The sequence below is a fragment of the Hemiscyllium ocellatum genome, chromosome 16 (genome assembly GCF_020745735.1).
Source record: "Hemiscyllium ocellatum isolate sHemOce1 chromosome 16, sHemOce1.pat.X.cur, whole genome shotgun sequence".
Taxonomy (NCBI): Eukaryota; Metazoa; Chordata; class Chondrichthyes; order Orectolobiformes; family Hemiscylliidae; genus Hemiscyllium; species Hemiscyllium ocellatum.
The window spans coordinates 52365094-52377525 of record NC_083416.1 but is presented as its reverse complement, the minus strand read 5'-3'; the positions used below and the strand labels follow the sequence as shown (position 1 = coordinate 52377525).

Here is a 12432-nt window from a genome sequence, read left to right as displayed (position 1 = left end):
GTGGTGGACAATTAAGCAACTCATTGGGATATTTGTGGAGCTTCCTCCTCCAATCTCCCATGTTGGAGATGCCCCAACAAAGCAAAAGGCTGAAGCATTTGCAATACCCGAAGTCATCTCATCTAAAAAAAAAAGGAAGACCATATTTCTTTGGAAAAAAAAGTCTAGAACACACTTATAACAGTGTTATAAATGTCACCAAACACCAGTGCTGTTGACAAAGGGATGGTAGCAGAAAACTCTGCCATTTTTTGTCTATTTTTGCACAAATGTTACAGTTGCTGCTATATAGTGTGGCAAAAATTCAAAATTCAGTTATGTACTCCCACAGCTTCCTGTTTGTTAATCATGACTGTTAAAACTGTACAGAAAACAATTAAAACAACATGAGCATGTTCTGCTGGCTCTTACAGTATTCTGCTTTCTTATATAAAGTTTTGGATAAACTTCCTCGTCTGAAGTTTCAAACCAGCCGTTTCAACAATGTTAGAAGCACAAAAAGCTGGAGTTATAGGAGTTGAAATCACCCTTATTAAAAACAAAAATCACTATATTTAGTAAGTGTTTAGATAAGTTAATTTCTCTGCATTTTAACTACACAGTCCAAACTAGCAGTTTTACATCTGAGCTAGTCTAAAAACTTAGACCTTCAATGAAGAAAATGTGACTTTTTTAAAAAACACACATGTCAACCATATTCCCCACCCCCAGAGGATGCGGTTTATCTTCTCCTGTGCCTGTCAAAACGAAACATGAAACGTCTAAAGATAGTCCAGGAAATTAATCAACGGTAACAAGTGGGGGGAGGGGGATTATTGTGAAGTATCCTATGGACAAATCACAAAGGAGGAATAATTAAATAAATCAGTGTACTATTCCAAAGTACATTTTTACTGTCAATTCATGGGATGATTTATTATTTGCAGGTGCAATATTCCTGAGTCTGCCCACCATTGACAATCGTTGATGATGATGGTTTTGCTTGGGAGACAACGCCCAGGCAGGCACTTTGACTGGTTAATGATTCAAAAATCTCACCTCCCCACCCACCAAAATTGGAAACAAAAAAACAATCCTAAAGGTTTGGCGTGTGAACAGGCAAGGCTTAGGTTTATCTGTTAAAGCCATTCCCTGGGTGTTACAAATTGAGAACGGCACCACAACTTGACAAGGACCTCAGAGGCCACATTTAGATCATTTTCCTCTTTTTAATTCAATGCCTTTCTTGAGAGAAGGGAACAAGTTTGATGCCTGTTGCTAAGTAACGGCCGCACAACAGCTTCTGGAATGTGATTTCACAGCCACTCCGGGAACAATTCTGTGATTAAAAACCGATATAGATTGTAGCAATTAAAGCAATTCGGAAAACAAAACGATGACATTCAATAACAGCCCTAAAATGTCAATTCATATCAAGTTCAATCTGGCCAGTAACAGCGGGCATTAGGAACTATGCGGATTAAACGTCGGTGATGGTATGAAATGACAAGATATATGGTAATGCATCTACCTTTCCAACAACACAAAATACACCATTCCTGTCTATTACAGGAAATGCGGCAATCGGCCTGTGCCTGCAGATAAAATGAAATATTTACAGCCGGATCCCACTCCACTGTATAGAATGGGTTTATTATGGTGCAGTGGGCTGTTCCGAGGGTCTCCACTCTTTTGCGTTTTACTGCCGAGTATCAGAAGCTGCACAATGTACGCACCGCGGGCTGCAACATTAAAACATCAATGGCTTGGCAATTTCCGGGTTCGCACGGGAGGTTGTTTTAAAAAAAAGCATCCGTGTTTTAAACAGTCGGTAAACTAAGCTGCATTTTCTTGCATAAGGGAGATACGGCGGAGTGGCTCTGCAATCGGTAATCGGCAGGGACACACGGTTGCATTTGTTGAAAAAATATAAACAACCGCTGATATAGGGTTCGATCCGCAACCTTAAAGATTACAGTCCAGGTTGCAACACACAACGTAAGGCCTTACATTCTAGATGTCTCTACAAATCGCAGTTTCTTTCCCTTGTTTCAACTCATTTGCAATCTAAAACTCGAAGTGCGCAGTGACGCAACATCAAGATAACATGCTGGCCCTCTGATTACAATGAAACGAAGTGTAGAAACAATGTCAATCACTTACAATGACACAGTAACAATATGTCTCCTTTGCAGAAACAGCAGCTCAGCTCCGAGTGGGCAGTGGTAGACTGGCCCACAATACTGCGCGCTTCCAGCCGAGCTGTCACTCAGCGCCTCTGGGTCATCCTCCCCAGTGCATGTGGTGAACGGAGAGTGCATTCATCCACACCCACATAACACAGAATACCAAACCTAAAAAAATACGTTATCAGTATTGCAGTCGATCTGATTGAATACCGTCGCGCATGTTTTTTTTTTAAAAAATGATTGGCTATCATGCGTTTGACGGTTTAAACTCGCAGCAGAAAGAGTCCAATATGTTATATCGAAAAGTGATGCATGTAATTCCGGTTATCGCCTCTGCCTCTCTGTACAAAACGATACGGATTTCTGTATTTAGAGCTTTTCACCCCCAAAACTGGGTAACATATAAATGGTTCTAATCCCACTCCTTTATGCTAAAAAAAACTTAGTGCAACTTATATCGTACCATAAAATGAATACAAAATTACAGGCTATTATTTAAATGTGCACATGTCCTAACGGTTTGCTTAAAATGATAGTGAATTCCAATTGTATTACTTACAATAAATCAGTACAAACAAGTTCTCTGCAAATTTCTATCATCTCTATCTCTCCCCCCTTTGCAACCTTCTCTTAATTTGCTTCTTTTTGTTTTCTATTGGGCTATGGGTCCCTCAACACATAGTCCTGGAACTTGGAATGTGCCAGATTGCAACCCAGTTTAACTCTTTACATTAGAAGACCAAAATGTTCAGGCATACCAAAGGGCATTTTTCACCCAGTTGGTGGTCCTTCAGGTGCAGACAATGTTGTCTCAATGTGCATCCCAGGGGACAGACTGGAGAGCACCGAGTAACAGAGCTGCTCGGGACGATAACAAAAATGACTATCTCTCTCCATATCTTCTTTGCAAAGGGATATTCCAGAGGGAGATGTATGACTGTCTCTTCACAGCCACATCAAGGGCATCGTGTGATGGCAGAGAAAGACCGGGCATACATGAAGGATCTCACAAGTAGTGTTCTTTTCATCATCAGCCAAGCTATGTCTTGATGTTTGTTGGAAAATTCTGGCAATGAGGTAGTCTGTCAAATGACTTTGACAGTCTGCTCAGGGGGATCAACCTTCTCCTTTTCCCTCAGGGTCTTGAGATGTTATGGGTTGACCACTACCTGATGAATTTGTGGTCAAACCTATTTTTCTTTACAAGCTTCTCCACGAGGGACAGGTGATATGGAATGGTCCAACTACTTGGAGTGCCCCATGAACACGGACTATTTTACAGTTCATGATAGTCTGCTGCACTTAGCTCTCATCTCTCGGAAGTGGGTGTCAATGAGTGTTCATGAAGAAGGGTCACCAGAAACAAAATGTTAACTCTGCTTTCTTGTCACTGATGTTGCAAGGCCTGCTGTGTTTCTCCAGCTATTTCTGGTTTTGTTTCAGTGAGCTTCTGTCTGGCTTGTCACCTCCAAAGCAGCTGACCTCTGTCATGGACAAGGCCAGCTCCCTCATCCCAATGTACATGTTCTCCTGTTCAGATGACTGCTGCTGTTGATCGTGTGCTTTCACCCATCAAACCCACTCATCTTGGGTGTTGTCCCCATAATTTTCCAACAGCACTGCACGTAAAGAGCAAAGACTGATGGCAGGGAACACAGAGCATGGAGGACTTTGTGAGTATATCAGGCCCCAACAGGGCACCAAATGTATGCCACCTCCCCCCAGTGCCTCCATGTACTAGTAGCTTGTACTACCTTGGAAGTTCATTTCTACTCATCCCTTGCTCCCATTGTGGAAGTCTAACCACATTGAACTTCACCTACAAATGTCCTTCCTGCCCCCAAACCTCAGCATTACACCCTAATGATGCCCACCCTATCCCTCTACACTCCCACTGTAGAGACCACTGTGTTGGTCACTGCCAATATCGCTGCCCACTCCCTGAACCTTGCTGGGACAGATTCCTTTACTGTGAGTGTCCGAAGAGAACAACTGAAGTTGGCCAGAATACTGCACTGTCTGTGTGGACTGTGCCTATGACTGACAGTGGCATCCCCTTGACTGAACTGGGTCTAGCCTCACCAGTTTCCAACTTGGCCATTTTATTGAACAAATGTGAAGTATGTTTTCCATGTGGGTAGCTGGTATATGCTGTAGGTCTTAGACTGACATCTCAGTGCATTGCACAGTGATATGTCTCCCGGCCTGGATAGATATCTACTAAGAAGCAGCCTGTGTGTATGTCTATGCTAGAGAGCATCTCAATATGGAAGTATCATTGGCTGAAGTATCATTGCACTAACAGCTTGAAATGACATGAGAACATGAGACAATGCAGGGATGCTGCAAGCACTAAGTGAACATGCACCAAGAGAGCAAGGGAGCAGCCTTGAAATACAACCTGGTTCAATCCGTGAGCCTGTTTATCTGTATAAAGTCTCCATGCAGCAGCCTTTCAATGTTAGTTCCTGGTGTACCATGCAATAAGAATCTGTACTTCCAGGGCAGCTTGCAAGTGAATGAGTGAGGTGATCTGATGATTGTAAGGGGTTGGCAAATTAGAAACCAAAGTGCTTCCATTGTTATGTTTATTTTAGTGACCCACTCTGACTTCCATGCTGAATTTTCTTGATTTCTAAGTCATTTGTGTTTTTAGTAAGATTTAAAGCTGAAAATTACGAGGCTGAGTTGGACTATTAACAAGATGTTTAACATGTAAAACTTCTCCCTTACTTGTCAATTTGCGATTGCCAGGGATCAGAATTACATCTTTGAAATACTTTCGCAAAGATCTTTAGTGCTTGGAATTTTATTTCTGTACAAAATTATTTTGAACCATTTAGACATTTTACCTTTAATAAACAGAAATTAAACAAACTATCCAAAAGGAAAAGAAGATTGAAGGGAAAAAAATCTTTATTAAAACAACAAAGCTTTTGAAAGATAAAGTTTTATTTGGAATACTTCGACGCTATCTAACAATAAATGAAAATAATAATGTATTGTAGAAAATCTTGTTGAAGAAGACAATATTTAATATAATTTATGAACCTTTACAATTTACAACACTAGGCATCAAGTTAATTGCATCTCCAAACACTAAGAGATTTCTACTGCAGCTTTCAAGTAAATCATTTCCGTAAGAGAAGCAGTAAAATAAAATGAGAATGGAGAAAGATATCATACTTCCAAGCAGATTTAAAATCAAATACTTCAGAGAGCCAATTAAACAAAAGTACATGGAAATGGCAAGTTAAGTGATTTGGAATTGCTTCAAGATTACAGAAAATGAAAGAAGAACAGTGAACAGATTTCTTTATTTTGTAGGTTTAATAACAGAATACACTATAAATGTCAGTAGGAACAAAAACAGACAGATGACATTGACACTGTTAGTTTCTATATATTCAGTACCAATTATTTTATGGAGACAATGAGATTTAATAGGAAAGTACAGCTTCCAAGAGAAATTTGTTAATATACTTTGTATATTGTCGGAATTTTGTGATTATAGTGAATTATGAGCAGAACTAACTGACATTTGATTTTCTAATACATTTCTTTTTAAATATGTTGCAATCAAGGAAGAGCTGACAACAGAAAGATCTTTCTAGATTTTGGTACAAGCTGAAATGTAAAAACAGCACAAGAGAACAATGGGAAGTGGAATCGAACCTAGTTTAAAAATATCATCAGACTTTTCAACTATGTCAGGTATAAAAGAGAGAGAAAGAGAGAGAGAGAGAGAGAAAACACCTGAGACTAGGGGAGTGGTTGAGAAGCCTTCATGGTAACCTCAACAGGTGCTAAAGAAAGTGGGGCAATTCCAGAGAATGTGCACAAATCAAAAACAACCGTTGAACCACAGAATAAATAAAGTCTGCAAAAGAAGTTTGTAAGTGACCTTACAACAAGCATCTTTGGAATAATACTGAGAATACGATGTGATACCTTCATTGGAACAAATATCCCAAACTGATGATATGTCACCTTTGGAAGATGTGAGTCAATCTTTTCTGGACGTTGTGCCTGACTTATTTGAACAAGATATGAAAGGACTCAGAAAAGTTAATGGTCATCCAATTAATTTCAAGTTGATATTGGAGTGAGTGTTACTATGTTAGCTGAAAAAGTTATTCAGTTGAAGAGAATGAAACTATAATTTTTTGACAGAGAATTGATCAAAATAAAAAAAAATACTTAGAACAGTTATAAAATACATAGACAAATATGATGCTATCAGATTCTACCATTTCTCACTTCTGAGCAGAAAATCATATTTTGCTTGAAACCTTCTAAAGCATCTTAAAGATGCTTAGCTTGGAAGTCAAACATAAGTTACCAACCTCACTTTAATTCCAAGGATCAGCCACAGACCTTCATGATATCACATACACCTTTGTATCTCAGAGGCCACTGAAGCTCTTCTCTTATATCCTGTATATAATACAGGTCAGGCAGCATCCAAGGAGCAGGAGAGTCAACGTTTCAGGCATGAGCCCTTCTTCGGCAACACATTTTCAGCTCTGATCTCCAGCATCCGCAGTCCTCACTTTATCCTGTATATTATACTCAATTTCAGACAAATGAGGTCTCACAGTCTGCCACTGTGATCTGTTGCCACACTCATTTTGATGGAGCAAATCAGTTAATTAAGCATTTTCCAGCAATGGATGCAATTCTTCCTCATTATGCATTTCCTGCTGCCAGATTCAGCCACTTCTAACTAGGCTTGCCTGGTTTGATAAACTGTCACCCTCCAGAAGAAAGACCACCCTTCCTTCTCTCACTGCTTCAATCAAAGGCTTTAGGTCAATCCCTGTGATATGAGGAGCCCTGTCGCAGATTCCAGTTCTGACACAGTTCCAGCATTGGACAAAGATCTAACCCTAATCCTGGTTCCACCCCTGACCTGGATCCCACCTTGCTCTGGGACCCAATGCTGACTTGCATGCAGCCCTCTGTTTTTGTCATTCCATAACTGTTGCTGCAATTAAATAGAGTACATCAGCTAACATGGTCTATTTTCATTGAGGTTGAACATATTGTTTCCCACCATCATTCCAAGTTAGCAGCCCTTAATTGGCTACCCAACATGCTATTCAGCCAATTAACGATCCAACCCTGTGAAAATTGAGATCTCTGCGTGCTTCCTCCAAGCATGGATCAATGGCACCCAAAAAGTTTCTGAGGACATTTCCTAACCGTGCATGGAAAAGCAGACTCTTGTTTCAGATATGAAATCATCTTTAAGTGCTATGTAATAAAAATAAAACAATGCTGGAAATACTCTTTAGACCTTGCAACATCCTTGTAAAAAGAAAATGAATAATTTTCAATCAACAAGCAATTTTTAAAATGGAAATCCTGATGATCAGTTCTAATGTTGCAACTTGAAAAATTAACTGCTTCTCTCTCCAGAAATGTTTGCTGAATATTCCTAACATTTTCTGTTTTTATTGCAGATTTCAGCATGTGCAGTATTTTGCTTTTGGTTAAATGGACTTGGGGACTTTCTGCAACTGTACAAATATATGCCTCCCGTGATTTTGGTAAATATAAATTGGATAATAAGAGAGCAATTTCCAACTTCTCTGCCTGGATAATATTCTGGATGAGCAGATCATCAAGCAATTATAGAATTTGGCCAACTTTCATCCCTTTTTATTGTCTGAGCAGTGAAGTCTAAGTTTGGCCAGACACAGCTTTAACAAGAACTAAAGTGTTACACTATATACCAGAATGCATCATTCCACTAATAATGTGAAACTCTCTTACATTACCCATCTTTCCCTCTTGTTTTATGATCTTATTCTTCACTATTTTGCTCAGATTTCCTCAGACTAACCCCAAAACTGGATTTTGAGGATCAGATTGACGGTTGTTTTTTGTTGCTCTGGAATTAAAACATGGCATTCCAAAGCTTCATAGAGGAAAAAACATTTATCAAGTCTGGTCAGCAGCCTTCTGTTTACATAGTGTTCCTACAACGTGGAAGCAGGCCATTCAGCACAGAATCCATACCAATCCTCTGAAGATGATCCCAGTCAGACCGACCCTATCCCTCCAATCTGCGTTTCCCATGGCTAATCACCCTAGCCACCAAATCCCTGGACATTATGGGCAATTTAGAATGGCCAATCCATCTAACCTGAACATCTTTGGAGGAAACCCACACAGACACGGGGAGAACGTGCAAACTCCACATAGACAATCGCCTGAGGGTGGAATTGAACCCAGGTTCCTGGTGCTGCAAGGCTGCAGTGCTAACCACTGAGTGACCATGCCGTTTTACAAGATGATGGTTTGTGCTCTGGTGGTCAACGCAGTGTTAAGCTTTGCATGATTTGGCTCAGAGACTCCACTCTGTCATGAAGATTGCTGCAACCTTTTCTCCTGTCCATTCTATGCTATTCTACTATAAAGGAGAGTACTATGGAAACGGATTCAAGAGACTCCCAGATTGTTCTTCTCAGACAGGCTGCTGTTGTTTCACACCCAGTTGCTCATTTTGAACATAGCATCTACAGCTATTGTGACATAATTGTTGATTTTGGCATTAAGTGACAGGTCAATGCTGAGTGATTGTGTAGTTTATATTTATCAAACTACCAATAACACCCAACATCACACTGTCAATGCTGATAGGTGACAGTATGACCATTTTTGGACTGTGACATTTGTCTTCCTGATACTGATAACAAACTAAGCTCTTCACAAGCATGAGAAAGGCAGTTAATTTGTTCCTGCAGGTCATCCTTAGTGTGGAATACCAGAGTAACATCATCAGTGTCGAGCAGCTCTCCGACGAGAAGTCGGTGCACCTTTGTCTTGAATCAAATACGATGACATTCTCTTAGGTGATCTGAAGTCGAATGACAGCTAAGGGAGAACAATACACCGAAAAGTGAGGGGGACTGAACACAGCCTTATTTGACCCCCCTGAAGATCTCAAAGTGGTTTGATGTTTCACTGCCATAGCCGATCTTAGAGAATGATAAAAGGCTGACACCACATCGAGGGCCAAAGGGCCTATACTGTGCTGTACTATTCTATGTTCTATGTTCTGATCTTCGCCATCATTTTGTCAGAGAAAAATGAGATCACATTGAAAAGCTTTGCAATCAATTTTCTCATCCTCTGCTCACATGGTCAAATTTCTTAGTGAAATAAATGAAGGCAACATGCAGGGGTCTGTTTTGTTCACAACATTTCTCTTACAGCTGCCAGATTAGGACATGCACTTTGTAAAGCTTCCACGTTAGAAACTGCTGTGGAGTTTGGGTGTGTGGAGTAAGATCTACAGTCTGGTATGCACAATGTTGGCAAATACTTTTTCCACAATAAGGAAATGCCTCAATATTATTACAAACACTATTGTCGTCTTTGTTATGATGCAGTGCCACAATATTTGCAGCCCTCATATTCTGAAGTTTTGCAACCTCCTTTCACCAGAGACTGAGACCCTCATGCACAATGATGATGATGCATTGATGAGGGAGCCTAAGATGAAGGGTTCCTTGGGATCAGATACCAAAATATGATAGAATTCATGCTGCAGTTTGAGAGGGAAAAGCTAGAATCAGATATAATGGTGTTACAATTAAGTAAAGGTAACCACAAAGACATGAGGGAAGAGCAGGCAAGAGTTCATTGGAAGGGGAGCCTGGAAGAGAAGACAGTGCAACATTAAAAGCAGGAGTTTCTGGGGATAATTCAGGAGGGAAAGCAGAAATTCATTCTAAAGAAAAATAAACATGCTAAGGGGAGGATGAGGCAACCATGGCTATTCAGAGAATTCAGAGATAGCATAAAATTAAAATGAAGGCATACAATGTCGTGAAGATTAGTGGGAAGCAAGAGGACTTTGAAGCCTTTAAAAACCACCAGAGGATAACTAAAAAAACAATAACGGGGAGAAGATGAAATATGAAGCTCAGCTAGATAGTAATATAAGTTAGGAAGAGATTTTTTAGATATATAAAAGATAAAAGAGAGGCAAGAGTGGACATTGAACTGCTGGAGTATGAGGCTGAGATGTCGTGGGAAATGGAGAACAAAGAAATGGCAGAGGAACTGAATAGGTACTGTGCATTAGTCTTCAAGGTGGAAGTGTGATACCAGAAGTAGCATACCAGACCTTCAAGAGAGTCAGGGGGCAGAGATGAGTGTAAGGAGAAGGTGCTGGAGAAGGTAAAAGGTCTAAAGGTCAATAAATCACCCAGACTCAATGGACAACACCCCAGATTTCTGAAGGAGATAGCTTAAGACAATGTAGGGGCATGGTTGGTGATCCTTCAAGAATCACTGGAGTCAAAGAGGATCCCAGAGGATGAGAAAGTGGTTCATGTATCAGCCTTGTTTGAGAAGGGAGAGGAGCAGAAGACAGGAAACTCTAGACCAGTTAACCTGAACTCAATTATTGGTAAGACTTTGGAATCCATTATTAAGGATGCGATTGAGGAATACTTGGAACTGCATGGTAAAATAGGATTGAGTCTGCACGGCTTTGTCAAGGGGAAATCATGCCTGACAAATCTGTTAGAATTCTTTGAGGAGGTAATGAGTAATTTAGGCAAAGCAAAGCTAGTGGACTTGATCTATTTTAGATTTCTACATCACAGAAGAGAAGTCGTTGGAAGTCTTAAAACACATTAAGGTAGATATATCTCCAGGACCTGATGAAGTATATCTCAGAACTTTGTGGGAGGCTAGACAGGAAATCATGGGGCCCCTACTCAATATTTTTGTATTTTCAACAGTCACAGGTGAAGTGCTGAAGAATCAGGTGTGCCAAACATTGCACCATTATTTAAGAAAGGTTGCAAGGAAATCCCTGGGAACTACAGACTGGTGAACCTAACATCTGTGGTGGGTAAGTTGTTAGAGGGGATTCTGAGAGACAGGGTCTACAGGATCTGAGGGGGTGACCTTGTAAATCATGAGAGGACCAAATAAGATATAGTCTCCAACTTCTCCCTATAGTAGGGGAATCTAAAACTAGATGGCATAAATTTAATATGAGAGGGGAGAGATACAAGAGGTTCAGAGAGGCAATTTATTCACACAGAGGGTGGTGACTGTATGGAACAAGTTGCCAGATAGTGGTGGAGGTGAATACAATTTTGTCATTTAAAAAAACATTTGGACAAGTACATAGAGGGGATAGGTATGGAAGGATGTGGACCAAATGCAGGCAAATCGGAATAGATTAACTGTGAAAACTGGTCAGCATGGACAAATGGGCTGAAGGGTCTGTTTCCAGGTTGTAAGACTCAAAAAAGAACTTTTGACAAGGTGTCGCACAGGACACTACTAAATAAGGTAAGTGACGCTCGGGATAGGGTACTGGCAGGTATCGGTGATTAATTGAATGGCAGAAATCAGAAAGTGAGGATAAAGAGATTTTCTTTCAGGATGACAGCGGGTAACTAGTCGAGTTCCACAGGGATCAAGTTGGGGTCAACAATTTCAGGTCTTGACTTGCATTCTAATTTCTAATTTTGGACTACAACTGTTCACGTTTTACATTAAGCATCAGGGTGAAGGAACTGAGGGCATTGTTGCTAAATTTGCAAAAACCACAAATATAGGTCCAGGGACAGATCATGTTGAAAGAGTTGGTTGTGGGGGTGGTGGGGGGGGGAGTACAGAAGGACTCAGACAGGCTCAGAAAGTGGACAAAGAAATGGCAGATGGAATACAATATGGGAAAATGGGAAATTTTGGGAGGAAGAATAGAGGCACAGACTATTTTCTAAATGGGGAAATGATTTGGAAATCTGAGGCACAAAAGGACTTGGGAGTTCCAGGATTCTCTTAGGGTTAACATGCAAGTTCAGTTGGCAGTTTGGGAGGCCAACGAAAATACAAGATCAGAAATGTGCTGCTGAGGCTGGATAAGGCTCTGGTCAGACTGTATTTGGAATATTGTGAGCAGTGTTGGGCCCCAAAAGGAAGGACAGGTGTGCTGGCAATAGAGCAGGTCCAGCAGAGATTCACAAGAATCCCAGAGATAAAGAAGTTTGCTTGTCATATAAGGAGCAATTGAAGACTCTGGGTTAATGGTGTTTAGAAGGTTGGGGAGGCGGAGGTGTGGGATCTCACTGAAAAGCCTGAATAGAGTGGACATGGAACAGACGTATCTACAAGTAGGAGAGATTAGGATCCAGCCCTAATCTGAAGGCATGTCCTTTTAGAACTGAGATGAGGAAGAATTTCTTTAGCCAGAGGGTCATTAATCTGTGCAGCATATTGTCACAGA

General features: G+C 40.5%; 1 protein-coding gene across 2 annotated transcripts in view; it reads right to left on the bottom strand.

The window, feature by feature from the left end:
• The window catches only part of LOC132823212 (core histone macro-H2A.1), a 43369-nt gene extending 41124 nt beyond the window's left edge, over positions 1-2245 (bottom strand). For both annotated transcript variants that reach the window (XM_060836819.1, XM_060836820.1), the window contains exon 1: positions 2143-2245. The gene's annotated coding sequence lies outside the window, so the exon portion shown is untranslated. The remainder of the gene's footprint in view (positions 1-2142) is intronic.
• Positions 2246-12432: the final 10187 nt, after the last annotated feature.